This window comes from Onychomys torridus, chromosome 3 (assembly GCF_903995425.1).
Source record: "Onychomys torridus chromosome 3, mOncTor1.1, whole genome shotgun sequence".
Lineage (NCBI taxonomy): Eukaryota > Metazoa > Chordata > Mammalia > Rodentia > Cricetidae > Onychomys > Onychomys torridus.
Window position 1 is genome coordinate 80,160,116 of NC_050445.1, and position 22,937 is coordinate 80,183,052.

The following is a 22,937-nucleotide window of genomic DNA, read 5'->3' on the forward strand; positions in this document are numbered from 1 at the left end:
AGAAACAGGCTCTTAGGAAGTCAAGCAGAGAACATGTTGGAACATGCTATACTTATCCATTCAATAAATAAAATGCAGCAGGGTTGGAACATATCTAATCTTAGCAGCAGACCCTTTCTCTCATTTAATTCCAAGTAGCAAAAGGGTTACAATAAGAACATGAGTCAAATATAACCACATATGACAGTGGCAGGACCTCTCTAGCTACCTACTAGGTTAATCACACTTTGCTTTCTGATACTTCTATAGCACATAGCTTGTCCATGCTTTTGTAGCCACACTTAAAAATACTGTATTATAATTTATTATTTTCATACTGTTTCCTGTTGTCAAATATTAGTTTAAGATATGCTACATTCATTTATGCTGTGGAACATTTGTTTAATGATGCAATGATGTGTTGTATTCTTTTATGTTGCATTTGTTTAACTCTGTGAAGCTGTGTTACTTTGCCTGTGTAAAACTGTGCCTTCCTAAAACACCTGATTGGTCCAATAATGAGATAAATGGCCAGTAGCTAGGCAGGAGAGGGTTAGGTGGAGCTGCCAGGCAGAAAGAATAAAAAGGAGGATAAATATAGGGAAGGGAGCAAGGAGCAAGAAAAGGAGGAGGAACCAGAGGCCAGCCACACATCCAGACACAGAGTAACTAAGAAAGAAAGATAAAATAAATAAAGGCAAAAGCCCAGAAGCAAAACATAGTTAAAGAGAACTGGGATAAGTTAAGTTAGAAAAGCTAGTTAGAAACAAGCCCAGCTAAGGCTTGCTCCTCACAGATGGCTTGCTCAACCTGCTTTCTTATAGAACCCAGGACCACCAGTCCAGGGATGGCACCACCCACAATGAGCTGCGCCCTCTCTCATCAATCACTAATTAAGAAAATGCCCTACAAGCTTGTCTACAGCCTGATCTTATGAAGGTATTTTCTCAGTTGGGGTTCCCTTCTCTCAGATGACTTTAGCTTATACCAAGTTGACATAAAACTACCCAGCACATTCATTTACAAAGAAAGAACACAATGACAATTGTTCTTCCTTGTTAGTTCTTAGTTTAATGAAAACCTCATACGAAAATATGCATTTCTGTCAACTGCAACAATATTTACATTTAATTTGTATGTCCAAGACTGTGTAATACTGTAGTAGTTTTCAAAACTGGAGCTATTGAAACCCTAAGGAATTGTTAACTCCAATACTGTTTATTGGAATCTTCATGTTTCCTTCAATTTTGTAATAATTTACTAAAATGTTTCCAAACTAAAAAGTTTTCTGCATGAGTGTCAGCAGTTCTGCCCTTAATGATGCCAATTTGTACCTGAGTCCTAGCCTAACTGCCTTAGGTCTCCTCAGTGCCCACAACCACACTCATGCAGGCAGCTGAGACCAGGCCACAGGGTCAATGGCTCAACACCCACACTGCTGGCCACAGCCACAGGCTTAGTTCTTTGCTTGTGTCCACTGCTACATGGCCTGCCTGCTTGTCCAGTTCAACTGTAAGCTTGATTGTCCCAATAAAGCACAACCTAAAAAAGACAATCACTAAACGTGGCATCAAGCCAGGTATCTTCTGCTCTACAACATACGCAACTGCCTGGACCACATATCTACCAAGCCAGGTGTACATTGTAGCTGCTGATTTGTTCTAAGTGGAGCCCAAAGCAGTCTCTAGGAGGGGCCCTACAAGGTGCTGTTTGATAGAAAATCACAACATGTCCACACGGTTGGGCTTTCCCTGCGGACCGCCTAGTTATTTCCGGTTCAAAATAGCCATTTCCAGATCAGAACATCTCGAGTGACTAGGACTCCATGGCTTTACATGGTTGCGTAAAGCAAGCGCGGCCATGTAATCTACATGCATGCGTGGAGTAGCCACATGTGGTCCTGTACGCATGCACGGCTCACTCTTTAAAAAGGCAGCGCCATTTTGCACAGGTCTCTTCTCTCCTCTCCTCCTCTTCTCTCCTCCCCTCACTCACGAGTGTGCTTCACACAGGCCTGTCACTTCTCTTCCTATCCTATATTAATAAACAGCTCTTCTGTGGATTTTTGTGTTCGGGACGTGTTCCTCGCGGGGTAAGAGCGCCATAATAACTAACACCATTGACCCCATTTAGATGAAGAAGGTGCCTCCCCTGAATGAAAGAATGCTAGTCTTAGTATCTGTTCCTTTGATCTCAGAATTGCATGAATCTGCTCTCAGCTAAAGAAACAGTCCACACTTCATACTCCTTTCAGGAAAGACATTTCCACTGTCTTCCTTTTGAGGTCTGGCCATTGCTGTAGTCTGTACTGTCTCATGTCTGTCTTATGAGGTTTGCTGTTCCTTGATGGCAATGGCACCTTGTCCGAGTCTCAAATGGAATGCATGTCATTAAATGAACCAGAAAGGTTGGGTGGGTTCTGTTCTTGAATTTACTGCTCAAGTGCCCACAGACATATCATTGTCCATTGAATTTTTTCCTCTCTCAAATGAGAATACCAGTAACTAACTCATCTTATTTTAGAAAATCACAGCTTATAGCTTCCCCTGGCCATTTCTAATTCCCTTCAGTCATAAGTTATTCATCTCCTTTTTCTGGCTACTACAAGTATCCTCATAGTTAGTGACATATGTTTTCATCAGGAACACCAGATTATCTGTTTTTATGTGATGTTAGTGGCTTCTGATATCGTTTAGCCCCCCCCCCCCTTAAGCACACATATTTGTTCATTGTTTACAGTGCCACAAATCACTCCTTTACATAGCTGTACAATGGGGTATTCAACATATGGGATGTTTCCAGCTTTTTGCCATTACAAAAGCATTATAAAGTATTATAGCAAACTACTTATTTTATAAACCCCTAATTATAATGGCACTAAGATTGAGGCAACCTTCCCAAAGCATTGTACCCTTGATGTGGTACAGTTTATGTAGGCAACAGATGAGTAATGGGGCTGGACTCACTGGTTAAGGACACTTGCTGCTCTTGCAGAGGACCTGGTTTTGATTCCCAAGACCTACATGACAGATAACTACAGTTCCAGAGAATCCTTCACTAGGCAATGCATGTGGTGCACACACATGCATGTAAACACTCACATTCATACTTTTTTAATTCAAATATTTTTAAAAGATGAATACTATGCTACATTTGGACAAATTTCCCCATGTACTGAAATTCTTCATCTTTATTCTCTTAAACATTGTAAATATTTGAATGCAAACAAAGCATTTCACATCATATAGTTACACTATAACAGAGTTCTAGGAGACATTATCAGACAAACTTCAACATACAAATTTCCCTGGGGTATATGAAAAGGTGTTCAACATTTCAAATTATCAGGAAGGTTCGAATCAAAAGCACAGTGAGCACCACACACCCACGAGGAGGTCTACTGCAAACCAAAGTAAAAGCTAACAGAGCTTGAAGTCACGAACTAAATCTTTGTACACTCTTAGCAGAAATCTAAATTGGTAAAATCATTAAACCTAAATTGTGCCCAAGCTCTCACATTTATTTACCCTAGCGACTCTTGAGGAGTAAGGGGTTTAGATAGAAATATAGAGGAAAGAGACAGACAGAAACACAGGATAGCCTCTGGAAGGCTTGGATCAAAACCCACCAGCCCCTTCTGTCTCTTCTAAAGAGCTTTTAAAGGAATGCCAAGGGGTGGAGCAAAATACCTCCCCCCAGCACAGCCAAGTGCAGAGTATCCTAGACACCTGGTGACCTTGTACGTGGTCAGCCATCCCCTAATGCAGCCCTGCTGTGTAAAGCAAGCTCAGGGGGGCTGGAGAGATGGCTCGGTGGTTAAGAGCACTGGCTGCTCTTCCAGAGGTCCAGAGTTCAATTCCCAGCAACCACATGGTGGCTCACAACCATCTGTAACAAAATCTGGCGCCCTCTTCTGGCAGAACACTGTATACATACTAAATAAATCTTAAAAAAAAAAAAAAAAAAAGCAAGCTCAGATCTTACTAGGAAGCTTTTGTGGGCTCCTACATCACTTATATTATGTGGACTTAATAAATCACAAAGCAAATGGCATTAGATTCAATGGTATAACTTCTGATATATCCCCAAAGAACTGAAATCATGATCTTGAAGATTTATCAGCACTTTCATATTCCTTGACAGTCCAGTGTCACTCACAAGAACTGAGTCACAGAATCAATGCAGTGTCATAACAGATGAATGATAAAGGAAGTATAGTCTGTTTACACAATGGACACCTGTCAGCCTTCAAAAGAAAGGAGATTCTGATGTTAGGGTTTCTATTTGAAGAAACATCATGACCACAGCAACTCTTATAAAGGAAAACATTTAATTGGGGCTGGCTTACGGTTCAGAGGTTTAGTCCATTATCATCACGGCAAGAAGCATGGTGGCACAGAGGCAGACATGGTGCTGGAGAGGTAGCTGAGAGTTCTACATCAAGATTGGCAGTCAGCAGAAAGAGAGAATGTCACTGGGCCTGGCATAAGCTTCTGAGAACTCAAAGACCACCCTCAGGGACACACTTCCTCCAGCAAGGTCACATCTACTCCAACAAGACCACACTCCCTAATAGTACCATTCCCTATGAGCCTATGAGGCCATTTTCATTCAAACCACTACAGTGATACTATGGATAGACCCAGAGATCATTACTTGAAATGAAATAAACTGGAAAGGGAGATGGGGTTATTGTATTCTCATATACTCATAGAAACGGAGTTGGGTGGTGGTTGTGAGCAATTATGGGAAATGTGGAATGGTGGCTACAGGTATAAAGTTAAGGTAAAATAAACTTATTCCATGAAAATAAGTTCTGGAAATTTATATAACATGGTGCCCACAACTAATAATCTAGGTCTACTTAAATCTACTTAAAGTTATCCAGGAAACCCTTGGGTAAGTGTGTTTTTGTTTTTGAGACAGTGTCTCTCTGTGTACTCTGGCTGGCTTGAAACTCATAGATCTGCCTGCTTCTGCCTCCAAAGTGCTGAGATTAAAGGCAGGTGCCACCACACTTGGCTGGTAAGTGTTCTTAAAACTCAACAACACAATAGTAAAAGAGCAAGACAGTAGCTTTGGAAGTAGCAGATATTTCTATGGCTTTGATGATGATGATAGTGTCTTTATAAGCTACCTTGGCCATGGTGTTTTGTCATGACAATAGAAAAGTAACTAAGACAAGCACTCTTGGTGAAGGTAGGTAAGACTGTGAAGAGACAAACACTCTTTGTGAAGGTAGGGAAGACTGTGAAGAGACAAGCACTCTTGGTGAAGGTAGGTAAGACTGTGAAGAGACAAGCACTCTTGGTGAAAGTAGGTAAGACTGTGAAGGCCACTCACTGCCTGAATGCGGACTCTCATCCACAGATACTGGAGAGCTGCTGTGTTCTCACAACCACCCCCCCTAAGCTGAAGGAACGGCTTGGAAAGAATGAATTTGGTAACTCAGAAGCACCACAGTGTCATGGTTGGAAACCAAACACCATGGTGAGCAAATGAGGTAGACAGCAATTTGATTTCAGGTGGTTCATAAATGGGCATCAAGACTAATTAACAAAAGAATCATAAGCACACATTTTAAAACACTCAAACAGAAAGGGGCTCCACAAGGCTGGAACTGCACAGCAGGTGGGCTGCCCTGCATTCTTCCAGGGGCACCTTTCGCAGCAAGCCCTACAGCATAGCTGTCCCCTCCGGAAAGCTGGAGGGTTGGAGCCTCACTGAAAAGGTCTGAAGGGACTCTTACATGGGCACAGCACAAGCTTCTGATTCACAGAAAAGCAAAAGGCTGCTGAGAAAGAAGGGAAGTGAAACGGAAAGGCTTCCGTCCTATCTTAGAGGAGCAGCTCACTCTGTTTTTCTCACTTCATGTGTGGTGTGGTTAAGATCAAACCCCAAACAGGAAGCTTCACAAAGAAAAGAAATGAAGCAATGAACTCCTCAGCAGGGTCTGCCCCATTTTGTAAGACACGCCACTTCCTCCTCTTTCAAACCTAACATAGGTGGTCAGCATTTTGTTTTGATTTTAAACTCTTAAGGAAAATTTTTTCAACTTTCAAGGAGCACATATAAAAATTAAACAGCCTATGTTCCAGAGACTGGAGCAGAGAGGGGCTCTCTGGGGGTAAGATGGCAATGCTCCGGGAAAGATACTGTAAGGAACCGTGTTCTCTTTCAATATTAGCACCCACAGGACATACAAGTTTTGGTCACTTTAGAAATAGCATGCTATAACACGAAAGCCATGCACGTTGTATTCCCCTCCTGGGCCCACATACTCTGATCATTCTGTTTTGTGTAACTGAATTCTTCCGATTGGCAGTGCAACATGATCACATGTTCCTTTTCCCAGAAGCCCAGTGCTGTGGGTTACTGGGTGTGTGTTTCTACAGTAACTTGGAGACAAACATCCTGGATGAAGGAGGAACCCTGAGAAACTTCCATTCGTTTATTTTTGTTTCAGTTTCTAATTTTTTTTCCTTAAATCACAGAAATGTCAAATGGCTGGTAAGAAAGCAACGGTAAACAGTTGTAAGAAAAGTGCCCCTCAATCTTGACATAACAGCTCTGCGATCTTATGTATATTTCTTTTAATGAACACATTGAATATCTTACTGAAAGTCCATCCTAAGAAACTCCATCTGGTCTGTAAGATGACCGGCTTGGAATGCCGGGCAGCCCATCTTAAACGAGGCACACTTGGATTCATTTGATGGACAACAGCAGTATCAGACACTACCAACTTGGCAATCCTAAATGCAACAGGTAAAATAATTGCTTTTTCATGCAGAGATCTTTTATTCTGTGTACAATTACCCAAGATTCATTATTATTACATAAAGGCTAAGTTAGACTTGAAACATTTTTCTAAAGCTATAGAGAAGATTTTAAGAAGATGGGGTAAAAAGCTTTGTCATCCAAAGACTTAGAAAAGCAATTCTATTTTAGTACATATACAGAAGGAGGGGGAAGGAGTGAGAGAGAGAGAGAGAGAGAGAGAGAGAGAGAGAGAGAGAAGAAAGAAGGAAGGTAGTAACAAAAGAACAAAGGAATGAAGGAAGGAAAGAAAGGAGAGAGAAAAAGAGAGAGGAAGCAAGGTTGTTTCTGAGCAATAGCTTCAAGTGCACATGTGGCTGTTAAAGTTCCACACACATCACACAGTTAGCTCTTAAACTATGTGTGCGTGTAATCAATGATGAATCTTCTACTTCCCCAGGATCATAGAGAACCCAAGGCCATGGTCCAAATATGGACAGCTGTGCTAGATTCTTTCCATTCACTGCATTCTCTCTTGCCTCCCTTTCTCCACATCTGCTGTGTTCCAAGCACAGATCCAGGACAAGCACCGTGCCATCCCATCAAAGCTTCTTAGGTGTTTCCCCCTTTCTTAGAGTTCACGACAGAATAGTCACAGAAACAGACATGATTTTTGTTTCCCACATACAAGCCTGGTTGCCCTTGTCAGCATGAAGGCACTCTTGCACAGTGGCCATTCACTGTGTACCTACCCTCAGAGAGGGTCGAGGATGTGCCCAATATCAGCCTTAATAAACAGGTCATTAAAACTATCTCCAGGTTCACAGCCCTTATCCATTCATATATTTATATTATATTATATTATATTATATTATATTATATTATATTAAAGATGTTATCTATGGATCTGGAGTGACAGGCTAGCAGTTAGGAGCACTTACTGCTATTGCAGAGGACCCAGAACCACCTATAATTCTAGTCTCAAGGGATCCATCACCTTCTTCTGGCCTCTCTAGGCACCTGCATGCATGTGGTGCCCATAAACTCACATAGGTACACACATAGACATAATTTAAAAAAAAAAAAAAAATCTTTAAAGGTTTTCCCCATGGAATTGGCAAAGAGCCTTATTCTTGGGCCCTCCCTCCTCTGTCTCCTCTTCTTCCTCACCTTACCAAGCCTGGGTTCACCACTTTAAATTAATCTCCCAGGATGGAGACCACTATTTGAAGTTCGTCAGTTTAGACTTCAATTTCAATTCTTCCCTTCCTGTGTGACCCAGGGCAGAATAAGCAACCTCTAGTTACTCCATTAGCTACAAAATGATTTGACAGTACTGGCAACGAAATGGTGTGATGTCTGTAACGTCTCAGCCCAAAGCACAGCAGTGTTTAGTGTCCATCCACTACTATTTGGCTCTTTTTTCTTTTGTATATGATGTGCTTTAATTGTTTTGGCAGTTGGACCAAATGTTTCAATGGTATACAAGCTACATGAACTGGTCCAGAGTGAGCTGAATCCAGAGCTCCAGTCAGTTACTGGTGTGGAAGCACAGCACAACAAGCTACAATGGTGGTCTGTCTTCAAACTACATTCTAAAGTCTTAAACATAGGATTAGAATTGTGTAGAATGTTGGGTATGGAGAAACAGAAAGTGAGCAACACAGCATTTAAAAAGCCCTAAGTCAACCACAGGTCAGGAAAGAGCCACAATACATAGTATGTGCAGTAGGTCAAGTTTCCTCTCCATGTCTGTGTATTTCATAGTCTCCCTTTGTGGTTAAGTAGTACTCCCCATTTCTAAGCACCCTAAATGGACCTTTATATCAGTCTTCCTCCTCTGAGTAGCATCTCTTACCCAATCTAGTTCCTTCCTCTGGAGGACAAAGGACTATCAATTACAGGGTTAGAAGAACATTTACCAACCAAATTTTTCTACCTTTGCATTGGATGAAGACTTCAAAACTAAAAATAAATTTCTGAGTTGATGATGAGAAAACAATTTTACATGGCCCCTATAAACCCAGAACCTCATCTTAAGGAAGGAAAAGGTTTAGAACTTAAGCATTCAAGAATATCAGGGAACAGACTTGGATGTGGCCTCCATGTGCTTCCATTATGATGTGCTGGTGGAGGTCTAGAGGCCATGGAGTATTGTGGAGTATTATTTTAAGATCTGTTACATTAATTTATGCTGTGGAATATTTGTTTAATGATGCAAAGATGTGTTGTGTTCTTTTACATTGTGTTTGTTTAACTCTGTGAAGCTGTGTTACTTTACCTTTCTGAAACACCTGATTGGTCTAAGAAAGAGCTAAATAGCCAATAACTAGGCAAGAGAGAGGGAAAGGTGGTGCAGCCAGATAGAGAAAATAAATAGAAGAGAGAGAAGGAGGGAGGAGATGCCAAAGGCCAGCCACTCAGCAACACAGCCAGACATGGAATGAGAAGGAAAGAAAAGATACACAGAAATAGAAAAAGGTAAAAGCCTAGAGGCAAAAGGTACATGAGATAATTTAAGAAATGCTGGCTAGCAATAAGCCAAGCTAAGGCCAGGCATTCATAAGAAACAAAAAAAGTCTCCATGTGGTTATTTGGGAGCTGAGTGGTGAGCCTCCAAAGAACAAATACTAAAATTAAAAAAACAAACAAACAAACAAAAAAACCCTACATTTTGACATTCCAATGTGGGCCCATGTTTCCATGTAGGGCCAAAAGCTGGAGAAAAAGGGACAGGGCTCCTTTAAGAAGTTCTGCCAAACCACAGAGCACTTAAACAGCCTTTTCATGCTAAGTAATGCCTGCCACAGTTCAGGGTACTGACATCCCAAGAACGGGGGAGTTGAATGCATTTCCTTGTCAAAGGTAACTCTGACCAGGCTAAGAGGTTTAGGCTTGGCTTTCATGATCCAAGAAGTGGATGGGGCTGCCACCAAAGTCACATGGAGCTCCCAGCCATGCTGCTTCTCAGTTTTTTGCTCACACAGACCAAAAAAAAAAAAAAAAAGACTATAGATATAAAGATGAAAATAAAACCTCTAAATGGATTCAGTGTGTTTAACAATGTGTGTAGGCTTAAGAAGAGAGAAAGGGTATAGATAGTCACATAACAAAATGAATAGTTTAAAAATAATAAAGTCTTTAAAGAGAGAAGTAAAGTGTAAGGGGTTTGTCCTTAATTACGTCATCATCCTGGGACAAGGGCCAGCCTAAAAAGCGGGCGGACCCTCTGTGCCCCCCTTCTCTCTTCCCTCTGCTCCGTCTCTCTGTCTCTCTTCCTCTCTCTCTCTCTCCCCCCCTCTCCCTCTCTCCCTTCTCTCTCTCCCTCTCTCTCAATAAAGCTCTAAAACGGTAACCATGGCTTGTGATTCTTCTGCTAGCATGCTCCTCGGCCACCAGCAGCGCTGATTTAACCAACATTTGAATTCGAATCCAACACCGCTGCTGATTGGTGAGACCCCAACCTTTCGGCCAGCATAAACAGTTTCCTGAATCTGTGAGAACGACCGTTGAGCGTTGGGTGCCTCACTGAGTATTCTTGAAACCCAGGAAACCCCTGGCCATGGCCTTTATTGGCTACAGTCAGTCCCTATCTTGGAATCCTTGCTTCACACAGCAGGGTCCCTGCTTCTTGGCTGAGTCATTTAGCAGCCTGTGCCTGGTATCTGTCCTTGGCCTTGGGGACGCCTTGGGCCTTGGCTCCGGATCACATTTGTTTTTCTTTTCTTTTTTATTTTTCTTTTATTTTTCTGCCTCTCTGATGCAGATGTGGGAAATAAGGCTTCCAACCCTATCAGTCCTTCCTGCATCTTCAGAGGCATCCCTCTCTCACACACACATTCTTAGTGGCGCCAAGCTGCCCTGTACCTTTAATGGGAAGGGATCTTCTAGCTAAGGTAGGAGCGTCCATTTCTTTCGCTCCACACATTCATCTCACCCCAGACTCACCAGCAGCTCCTCTTCTTCTTCTCCTAGCCACTCACTCTACTGATTCTAACAGTTCTTTTCCCTTGCCAACCTCTAGGGTAGACCCAAAAGTCTGGGATACCCAAATCCTTCTATTGCTAGACACCATCAGCCTATTACTATCCAGCTACAAAACCCTACCAGATACATCACCCAAGCTCAGTACCCTCTCTCACTCCAGGGTCTAAGAGGACTTAAGCTTATCATTTCTGAGCTTCTCAGGAAAAAACTGCTCCTCCCAACCTCTTCTCCTTTTAACACCCCCATACTTGCAGTTTAAAAGTCTAATGGATCCTACCGCCTGGTTCAAGACCTCCGGCTCATCAACTCTGCAGTGGTCCCCCTCCACCCTGTAGTGCCTAACCCTTATACTCTCCTGTCCACCATCCCTTCAGGAACCTCTCACTTCTCTGTTCTGGGTCTCAAAGACCTCTCAGTGCTCCATCTCAAAATATCTTTGCTTTCACCTGGACTGACCCTGACACTCACCTGCCCACACAGCTGACCTGGACTGTTCTGCCACAGGGATTCAGGGACAGTCCACACATATTTGGTCAGGCTCTGGCCTCTGACCTGCTTTCTCTGTCTCTCCCTGGCTCTAAACTAATACAATATGTAGATGATATTTTACTCTGTAGCCCATCCTTGTAGGTTAGCCAAACTAACACCTCTGCCCTCCTAAATTTCTTATCCAGCCGAGGTTACAGGGTATCTCCTTCTAAAGTTCAGCTGTCAACTCCCCAGGTCACCTATTTGAGTCTAACTATTACTCCAATCCACAAGGTTATTACTGTAGACAGGAAGCATCTAATCCAGTCTCTTACAGTCTCTTCTACTAAGCAGGAGATTCTGTCTTTTTTAGGATTAGCTGGCTTCCTAGGGTCGTGGGTTCCATCTTTTTCTCTCCTTGCTCGCCCCCTATACGAGGCAGCTCAGGGCTCACCACACGAGCCCCTCCTCCATCCTGTCACTAAACCTTTTCAGAGGCTCTGACAGGCTCTTCTTCAGGCCCCAGCACTTCATCTTCCAGACTTAACCCGTTCTTTCTCCCTCTATGTATCAGAGAAGGAGGAATTTGCCCTGGGAACTCTAGGGCATCAGCTGGGACCCTCCTTTGCACCTGTAGCCTATCTGTCAAAGAAATTAGACCTTACCAGTCAGGGCTGGGCACCGTGCATCTGTGCCCTAGCAGCTGCAGAGATCCTTATTCGGGAGTCAAAGAAGCTAAGCTTTGGGTCACCCATTACTGTCTTGTCTCACCATAATCTGTCCCATCTCTTGACTTTTAAAGGCTTACACACTTTACCTCCTTCCCGGGTCTTTCTCTCCAGGTGGCATTACTAGAGGATGACACACTTATTTTCTGGACCTGTCCACCTCTTAATATTTCAAGCCTCCTCCCTCAACCTAATGCTGACTATGCTCCTTCTCATTCCTGCACTGAAACCTTAGAGGAACTGTTACCTCACCCTTCACACATACAGGAAGGCATATTGCCTCAGGCTTCTTATACCCGGTACACAGATGGCAGCTCCTTTTTATATGAAGGTACCTGTAAAGCGGTTTGTGCCATAGTGTCAGATACTGAGATAATAGAGGCACAGGCATTACCCACACACACCATTAACCAACTGGCTGAGCTGATAGCTCTCACCCGTGCCTTCCAGTTGGCACAGGGACAATCTCTGAATGTTTACACAGACTCCAAATATGCTTTTCATATCCACCCGTCCCATGCTGCTATTTGGAGGGAGCATGGCCTCCTCACAGCAAAAGGGGGATCCATATTGAACTCAGGCCAAATAATGGCCATGCTGGAGGCTCCCCCCCCCCCAAGGGTATAGGAATTGTCCACTGCAGGTCTCATCAGACCGATAGCTCTATCATCTCTAGGGATAACAACCAGGCTGGACCAGGCAGCCAGGACAGCGGCCCTCCAGGGCCAAGTCTCACCTCACCCACCACAGGGAATCCATACAGTACAGCTTACACCCTCAAAGGAAACTCCTGACACTAAGCAAATTCTCTCCTACCTACACCAGCTCTTTCATCCTAATAATCTTGCTCTGTCCCAATTCATAAAGGCTCACCTGCAGCCCACCTCTGAGGACTTACAGTTCTTAAGAACTCTTACTGCCTCTTGTGAGATCTGCCAAAAAACAGATCCCAATACCAAGTACAGGAGTCAGCCTTTTCCCACCCACCAGGCTAGAGGTTCCCTTCCAGGGACTGACTGGCAGCTTGATTTTACCCATACGCCGACCGTCAGGAAAGTTAAATATCTCCTCATGATGGTGGACTCATTTTCAAATTGGGTGGAGGCATATCCGGTTTCTAATAAGCGGGCTCAGACAGTTGCCGACCTCCTTCTCTGAGAAATTATTCCTTGGTTTGGGGTTCCTGCTTCCCTCCAATCTGACAATGGCCCGGAGTTCACCTCTCAGATTTCTCAGACACTAGCTAAGGCTCTTAACATCCCTTGGCATTTTCATATCCCATACCGTCCTCAATCCTCAGGAAAGGTGGAGCATACCAACCGGTCTTTAAAGACCATTCTTACTAAGATGTCACAGGAGCTTCACCTCGACTGGGTAAGATTATTGTCTCTAGCTCTTCTCAGGCTCAGGGCTTTTCCTAAAAAGCCTCTTTCAATTTCTCCATTTGAACTAATGTATGGAAGGCCAGTTCTAGCACCAGGTCTTTTATCCAACCCTCCAGCTATTCCAGATAGCCTGTTAACTCCTTTCTTATGTCACCTAAGGTCTATCCTATGGAGCTATGCAGACTGGTCATTATCCCAGCCTTGTGACAATCATTGTCCACCTCCAATCCACATCGGGGACCAGGTTCTTCTCTTTCCTCCAGGCCATCGCCCTTCACCCCTTCCCCCTATGTGGCAGGGACCCTTCAAGGTACTTCTTGTGACTCCTAAAACTGCTAAACTCGAGGGCTTTCCTCACTGGGTCCACCTGTCTCATCTAAAACCTTTTATCTCACCTCCATCCCAGAAAAATCTCTTCTCATATAAAGTAAAACAAACAGGGCCTTTCACTCTCAAGCTCCAGAGGACACCAGGATCCACTGCCTTGTCACCAATTCCAGAGGAATAGGTATCACCCCTTCTTTTCCCAACTAGGGCCACACAGAGCCGGAGGCAAAAGGACCATCAAAAATATCCAGGCGGTAAGGATATAACAGTCTATTATTGTTCAATACTCAGCAACCAACCACCTGTGTTTCCTAAATGCTAAACTAATAAAACAAACAGGTGACTTAAAGAAACTACCTTAATAAAATTAAGCAGAGTACTAAAACACCATAATAATCATTAATTTTATCACAGCCACCTTTTTAACATATCTCCATCTGGACAGGCCAGATCTATGTCAGATAAATGTCAACTCCAAAAATAAAATAATAATGATTCTTTTTCTCTAAGCTTTTTTATATCACCAGTATTTTGTCAGACAGAAGGTTCCCAGCCACACCACAAAGGATGGACAGCTGCAGGACAAGGGAAGACAGAACTTCATCCCAGGACTTCAGGAGCCAGCCTTCCCATTTCCCCGAAGAGCCAACCGACGCCCACCATTCAGCCTGAAGCAGTCTTTGAGAGAAATGGCGCCCCATACCCACTCATCCACATTTTTTTCTTTTTTTTAGAAAAAACAAGTCAGGGATGATATGAAGTCACAACATGCCCCCACAGTTGAGCATGCCAGCAGACCTAGATACTTCCACCTAGCTATTTCCGGTTCAAAATAGCCATTTCTGGGTCAAAATGTCTCGAGTGACCAGGCGCAGCCATCTGATCTCTGCGAATATGTGGAGTAGCTACATGGGTTCGTGTACGCAGGTGTGGCCACCCTTTATAAGCTGGCGCCATGTTCCCCGCGGCCTCACTTTCCCTTGACCATGTGTGTTTTCCACAGGCCTGTTCACATCTGTCTCTTTCTTTCCTATCTTAATAAAAACTCTTGTTAGTGGATCTTGTCATGTTCGTGACATTTCCTCACAGGGTAAGAGTGCCGCAAATAACTAACATAAAGTAGTAAATAAAAAAATTAAAAATTAAAAAAAGCTATGTAGATAGAGATGGGAAATACACAGTGGGTTTTAATCCTGTACGTTGCTGTATTGACATTGAATTTTTGGATTGCTGATAAGCCAACAACAGTAGCTGAGACATGGGATTGAAAGAGGGACTGATGAAGTAAACCAGCCTAGATATTTTAAGAATGACTTAACTTTAAAATGGAACTCAAAAAATGCTTTGGAGAAGAGATTTTGCTTTTGTTCCCATAGGAAACAAAAATCTGTGAAGGGGATTCCTTCAAAATTGATATGGATTAGGTCAAGGATTAGATCAAGGGAGATCTCCTGAATCCTGACAGGTGATATATATCAACAACGCTGGTCTTCCCAGGACTTGGCCATTATCGCAATTTTCCCAGGGACCCTTAAAGATGCCTTTGCCCATAGACAACAGGAAGCGATCTAGAGAAGACAATGCCCACATTCCCGAGAGTTGGGGTGTGGGTGGTTTTTTCTTATTTGGTAGGTTATGGATATTTGTTATAATTTAGGGGAATACAGGAATATAGTATAAAAAGGCTATTAATCCCAGATATTTTGCATTGGCATGGATTTTGGTATATTGATACAGATTTAAAGTTATTTTGTTACACTGTATATATGTTTCTAATCCTATTTGGGTATTGTGCTTATGCAGCTCATTTAAAAATGGAATGTATAATTAAGAAAGGAGGTTAGTAGTTAATCTATAATAATCAAGCTTATAGTCTCATTAAGTATGTTTTCAAGGTTAAATAGATATGTTTAGATAATCTTCAAACACTTCAAAGACCTACAGAATATGGCATTTAAGATGTTTAATAACCTGAGACTTTTATGACAGTGAGACATGTCTGCTCCTGGCAGCACCAATCAACCTCATAAAAGGATGATGGGCATCAAAGAAGCTCCACATGGAGTTTGTTTTCAATATGGCAAAGCTAGCCATTTGGACAAGAAACTGCTTTTGCCTGAACTGCCTGACAATATGTTGTATAAACTGGACATGCAAGACACACAGGAAAGTGATTGATGAACTTTACCAAAACAAGACAGGACAATCCTTCAAAATTCCTGCTTCATAGAAAAGTCTGTCAGATATTCTAGGCCTGTGGGCTGAAGATGGATGCCCCAATGTAGCAGAGAAACTTTGGGTGACTGTCTAGGCAGCTAGATGTCTTTGTTGTTAGGTAATATTGCTTCCTACTGGGGTCTTTTATGGAGTTAGAGACTAAATGGTTAAGGTTATAGTTTTTCTTAGTTATGATAAAAAATAAATTAGGCATAAAACTTTATAATCACTAAGATAAGATAGACAATGGAGTATTTACTCTAAATACAAATGGACCAAATTATAAAAGTAATTCTTACTTGATAACTGTTTTTGTTGTATATAGTTTTACTATGTTAAAGTTAGAACCTTTTGTTTTTATCTAGACAAAAAGGAGGAAATGTGGAATATTATTTTAAGATATGTTACATTTGTTTATGCTGTATAACATTTGTTTAACTCTGTGAAGCCGTGTTACTTTGCCTGTCTAGAACACCTGATTGGTCTAATAAAGAGCTGAATGGCCCATAACTAGCAGGAGAAAGGATAGGCAGGGCTGGCAGGCAGAGAGAATAAATAGAAGGAGAAAAGAGAAGAAAAAATCAAGGAATGAGAGGAGAGGAAGACTCCAGGTTCCAGCCATCCAATCACCCAGCCAGACACAGAATAAGAAGAAGAAGGAAAAAAAAAAAGGATACACAGAAATAGAAAAAGGTAAAAGCCCAGAGGCAAAAGGTAGATGGGATAATTTTTAAAAAGCTGGCTAGAAACAAGTCAAGCTAAGGCCGGGCATTCATAAGAAACAGTAAGTCTCCGTGTGATTATTTGGGAGCTGGGTGGTGGGTCCCCAAAGAGCAAAGAGTAAAATAATAATAATAATAATAATAATAATAATAATAATAATAATAAACTACAATGGGGCCAACTGATCATGGGCTAAACTCTCAAAATTGTGAGCCAAAACAACCCTTTCCTTTTTATCAAGTATTACCTATAGTGACAGGAAATTGATTAACAGAGTGGGAAACAGACAGTCAGAGGCCACAGTGAGCACTTTGCTTCAAATCTGAGATACATGTAGAGAAGATACATGTACATGGAGATGAAGTTAGAGATGTAGACTGAGGTTTGTGTAGTAAAGGCCTTGAGATCAAGTATATCAGTCTCCTATTGCTAAATAACATGCTTAGTGTCATAGAACAATTGGCCTTGGACTCAAGATGGTGGCTGCTGCAGGCACCTAAGGGACCTCAAAGCAGCTTCAAGGAGCCTGAGAGACCCACAGATACTCTGAGGGAAGACAAGGCCACAGAGGACGAGTATGCAGAGCACAAAGTATTCCCAGAACAACAACAACAACAACAACAACAACAACAAAAAGGCAGGTCCATGGGAAGATGCTGTTAAAAAATGTTCTCATGTTAAATCCCCAACCCAACATGTTCTCATGAAATTAGAAAAAAAGATGGTGGAAGGGAGCCACGCCTAGTCCTCAGTCTACTTGGAGCCTGGCCCACAGCATGGAGGGCAGCTACTGCAGCTAGAGCTGCTTGCTCTGCTTCGTGAAGAAGAGTGCAAGGCCAACATACTGCCCTTGAACAGAGAGGTGTGCATGGGCCTGGTGCTCTGCTTCGTGAAGAAGAGTGCAAGGCCAACATACTGCCCTTGAACAGAGAGGTGTGCATGGGCCTGGAGCTCTCATGGACCCTGCCTCAAGATGGCCTGCTCAGCAGCAAGATCACCCTGACTCTGGGCAATGACAGGATATCTGAGATATCTCAGCTACAGTCCAGTATTTATGGTGCTTCAGAAACCAGAGACATTAAACCAGACCAATGACTTCTTTCAGTAAGTATTTGCATGTAAAGTTGTTTGGGCAAAAATATATGTGGTGTGACACACAGCAGTTTGCAGTGCCATCTTGAAGGACAAATGTGCAACTGACAGTGGAGAGAGGCAGAAGTGGCCAGCAGGGTGGTGTGCAGCAGCCTTGACTGGCAAAGGCTCTGCCCCTCCTCACCCCCCAATGCAAAGCAGGATATCCAAGATGGAGAACAGTTCATTTTCTGGACTGGGCTTCCTTGAAAGACCACCATGGTCTGTGCTGCTGCCTGAGACCAGGTTGATGTTCATAGTCCATATTGTTGCTCTTACTGCCAGAAGACATGCGGCTGTCTGTGGCCCGGTTTGCTGCCTGATATCTTGATATCTGTGGTCTGTGCTCCTGCTGGAGGTCATGTGGACATCCATGGCCTATGCTGCTGCCTGAGGACATGTTAATGTCCACAATCAAGGGTGCACAGGAAACTCTGTTGATGTCTATCCTCTGTGCTGCCACTGGCTGTTATGGACAAGGAAGCTTGTTTTGTTACCGATAAGTACAGACTCATGATTGAGAATGAGAAGCATTGAAGCTTCTATGACCACTCCCCCCACCCCACCCCTCCAAAAAAAGAAGTCTAGACAGGAAGCCAATGAAGAGTCTCATTAAAAACTGTGATAAAAATGCTGAAGTGTAGCTGTTCATAGTTGATGGCTTCTGGATGGGGTGGTGGGAAGGACTCAGTTTTCTTTAGTGGGCTGGCTACTGGAAGTCTGACCACCATCCAATGGGTATATAAGCAACACAAATTGGACTTGGTGAATTTTTTTTTTTTTCTTTTTTGGGGGCAGGCAAAAGGGTGGGAGGGTGGACCTTGGAGGACTGGGAAAAGAGTGTGATGGGGGGGTATATTGTATGAAATTCCCAAATAATCAATGAAAATATTATGTTGGGAGAAAAAGAATATCAAAGGGCTGAACTTAGGGTCAGCAACAAGGTTCCAGAGCTACCACCACTGTTACCCTTTCATATGATGAAGTAAATAAAGAGGGTTATACATATCCAGACCCCTGGAGAGGTCATAGAGTGGTGGGAGACACGTATTGAGTGTGGTAGTAAAAATGAAACCCTAAGAGTCCTTGAAGCTGTGATATGAGACTGTTACTTCAAGGAGCTTTGGGAACTATACATTTGATACCAGATGGGGATGCAGAATTCTCAGAAGACAGAGACCATGCCCAAGACTCAGGTAGATAGATGTACATCTCTGGAGGGACCAGTGTGGTCAGACACCAAACACTGACCACACAACCAACATGTTAATGACCAAAAACTGAGGTCTCATGCCCAGAAACATGAGCAGTAAAGGAAATCAGGATTTAGAATTTATACTCAGTTTTATTGAAATATAACTTGTGCACAATAAAAGTCACAATCATAAGTGTATAATTTGATGAGCTCCTACAACCTGATCACTACCCAAACCTTTTCCATTGGTCTAAACCTTTCCTTTGTGTCCCTTTACTGTCTGTGGTAGTCTGAATGTAATTGGTCCCCAAATCTCACAGGGAGTGGTGCTATTAGGAGGTGTGGCTTTGTTGGAGTGGGTATGGCCTTGTTAGAGGAACTGTGTCATTTTAGGGTGGGCTTTGAGGTCTTATATATGGTCAAGCCAAACTCAGTGAGATAGACCACTTCCTGTTGCCTACAAAATGCAGGACTCTCAGCTCCAGCATCACATCTGCCTGCACACTGCCATGCTCCCCATCATGATGATAATGGACTAAACCTTTGAACTGTAAGTGAAATGTTTTCCTCTATAGGAGTTGCCAAGGTCATGATGTCTCTTCATAGCAATAGAAACCCTAACTAAGTCACTGTTTCTCATCCCACTTGCTTTTACCCTTCACACCCACCATCCTTGGAGCATCTGAGAATGACCAATCACTCTGCCTTTTTTAAAACTTTGTATAATAACATATGAAGTGTATGCTTGTGTGTCATACACACCCCCATTCATGTTAAAAGCTAATCCTAATTGGTGGTATGTAGTGGCATTCCTGCTGAGCTCCTTGCTTGGCTCAGCCCTAATGTACCTAGCCCTAATCCTTCCTTTATTTAGCCACACCTTTTGTTTCTCTTACCTTTTGTTTTTCTTATCACCTATGTGAATCTTGTTTGAGAGTTAAGAATCAGAGTCCCCCAAGGATCAAAGGCCTATACAAAACTTGGTCCAGGAAACCTGGAAAACTGTGGTACCTGATAGATCAAGTAATTTGCACCCGGCATTTGGTTTCTGGGAGCTCCTTTTGGTTTGCTTTGAAGGTACAGGAATTAACTATCTAAACTGTAAAAAAGAGTAAATAAATATGCCCTAGGTGAAGGGAAGAGTGCTTCAGTCCTTCGAGGCTGGACCCCCCTGCAGCCATGATAGGCTAGATTCATTCTTAAGATGCCTCTGTGTCTTCATTTCACGGATCCGAACCCACACACTCGTGTAGCGACCACACAGCTACATTTGGTGCCCAACGTGGGGCATGAAGAAGGAAAAGGATCCACTAAAGAAGGACAGAGGAGCCGGCCATCTTAAAAACTGGAGGGAGAGCTCTCAGGGTAAGAGGACTCCAGGATCGGCAGGGTCATGGGGAATTTAAACTCCCCATTTCAGGAGCAACAAAATGTACAGTTGCTAAATGTTTGTCAAAATAAAAAGTGGTAACTGTACAATTTTTAAAGATTAAAAAAATGGTCCTGAGACAGAAAATAAATTTTAAAAAAAAGATCTTTCCCAATTAAAAAAAAGGGAAAGAAAAAAAATAAATAAAAAAGAAAATCTTCCCAATAGAGAAGAGGGAAGGAAAGGAAATTTCCCGATAAAAAAGAAAAATTAAAAAAAAAAAAAAGGATTTTCCAGATAAAAAGAGGAAAAAATATTAAAACTAGGCCTAAAGATGTTAAGGCCCTGGGGAGAAAAAAAAAAAAGAAAAAAGAAAAAAGAAAAAGAAAAAAAAAGAAAGAAAAGAAAAAAGCCTCTTCCCAATAGTCATAGAGGAAGAAAAGGCTCTTTCCAATATAATATTTCAGGATAGCTAAAACTCTGAGCTCTTTCTGCCTGTGAACACAGAGTGGTGGTATCTAAATTACAAAGAATCAACAGGTGGGCCTCACTACTGCAGCCTCAACAAGCAAGCAAGCCCAGAGCTTAGAATTTTGTTGTCTGTTTGCTTAACTTTGGTTTAAATGGGTTTTTTTTTTTCCCTCAAAATAAAAATGACTCAATATTAAAGATACCTTCGTGGGAAATGTTTTCTGTTTTTTCCCTTATGGTAAAAATAACTCATTATTAGTATAGTCCCTTCATGGGGAAAAAAAAAAGTTTTAAAAAGCCCAACTTCTGGTTACAGTCAACATGGAATGCTAAATCGATACTATTTGAATTTCCAGAGATATTAATCACTCAGTGTATAAAAGATGTTTGTTCTTTTGATTGTCTAATAATGTTTAGATGAATGTTTGATTTTCATGACAGATAAACAAAAAATAGGATTCATAATTTTAAAATATATATCAGGTATGCTTTTGTCTGTTGATCATTACTGAGAAATTGGCTCTGCTCTTTAAGTTGCTTTCTAAAAATTCTTGGTTAAATTCTATAAAAATATAATGCCTAAAATAGATTGGGTTGTTAGCTTATTAAATAACGTAATTGCTAGTATAAAAACCCATAAAAAAAATCTCATGTTGTGCGGTGGTGGCGCATGCCTTTAATCCCAGTACTCGGGAGGCAGAGGCAGGCAGATCACTGTGAGTTCGAGGCCAGCCTGGTCTACAGAGCAAGATCCAGGACAGGTGCAAAGCTACACAGAGAAACCCTGTCTTGAAAAACCAAAAATATAATCATCATCATCATCATCATCATCATCATCATTATCATCTCTTACTGATAAAGAGGTTACAAAATTATTTTTCCAATAAATAAAATACAGGTAAATTGTTTGATCCACATTGTTAATAATTGGCTTTTTGCATTAATGTGTTACTTGGGATCTATAAAAAAGGATCCTCTTTTTAAGATTTTATAAAAATACTCTAAAAAAAATTACCTAAAGTTACCTCTTCTAATCCTATAAAGATAGTATTTAATGCCTTTATAGATGACATATGTAAAAAAGACCATAAAAATAAAAAGTGGTGGTAAAATTGCTGTTATTATTGCTTCCTTCTTTTAAAGGCAAAATGGTGCCTATATGTAGAACTAGAGGCTTTAAAAGTACAACAACAAAGGTGTTTTGACAAACAGTTATCAATGATAAACAGCCTAAATTAAAAATAAAATTAAATAGGATTAAGATTAAAAGATTATTGGATCTTGGTGCTAGATGTATCTATAATTTCACAAGAATCCTGGGATCTCAACTGGACTCTACAAAAAGTCTCCACTCTATTTGAACCTTATCTCAAGTAAAACAATGTAAAATAGATTAAATATATAAAGCCTAAAAATCAGATAAAAATGTTAAAGCTTTATATGGCTGATATAGCCATAAATTTATAAAAAAAAAAAAGAGATTTGTTACAAAATAAAGACCTCAAATTAATATTCCTACAATTTCAAAAACAGCTTATAAATTGACGTTTAATTAAAAAAACTCAAAAAAAATGATAAAGATAGGTCACAGACTATACAGGTTATATAAACACAAGGTAAAATAGAATTTTGTTATCCAAATTTAAAGTAGGGGCCACTGCTGGTAACTCAACATTATGTCAATATTTTCTAAATCAGCCACTAAAAATGATACATAAACAATTTCCTCAATCTATTACATTATATAAATGATATTTTATTGACTACTTCTGATGCAGATATCTTTAAAAAATGTTTAATGTAATACAAAAAAAATTTACCCTGTTGTGGATTATAAATTTCTCCTAAAAAATACAAAAAAGAGATTCTCTTAACTATTTAGGCTATAAATTAAGTAAACTAACAATTCAGACATAAAAAGTACAGATTAAAAGAGATAGACTACCTGCTCTTAATGATTTTCAAAAATTATTAGATAATATTAACTGGTTACAACCTACAACTAGATTGTCTACTCAAAAATTAACTAATTTGTTTCAAATTTTACAAAATGACTCAGGATTTAAACAGTCCAAGACAGTTTACAACTAAGGCTAAAAAAAAAAAAAAACAATTAGCCTTGATAAAACATAAATTACAAGATGCTTATATAGATAGATTAGACCTTATAAAGAGATGCTTGTTAAACAGAAGGGAGA

The 22,937-nt window shown here is 41.2% G+C and overlaps 1 protein-coding gene across 1 annotated transcript in view; it reads right to left on the reverse strand.

The window, feature by feature from the left end:
- Ccdc146 (coiled-coil domain containing 146) overlaps window positions 1-22,937 on the reverse strand; it is a 167,843-nt gene that overhangs the window by 132,598 nt on the left and 12,308 nt on the right. The window lies entirely within an intron of this gene.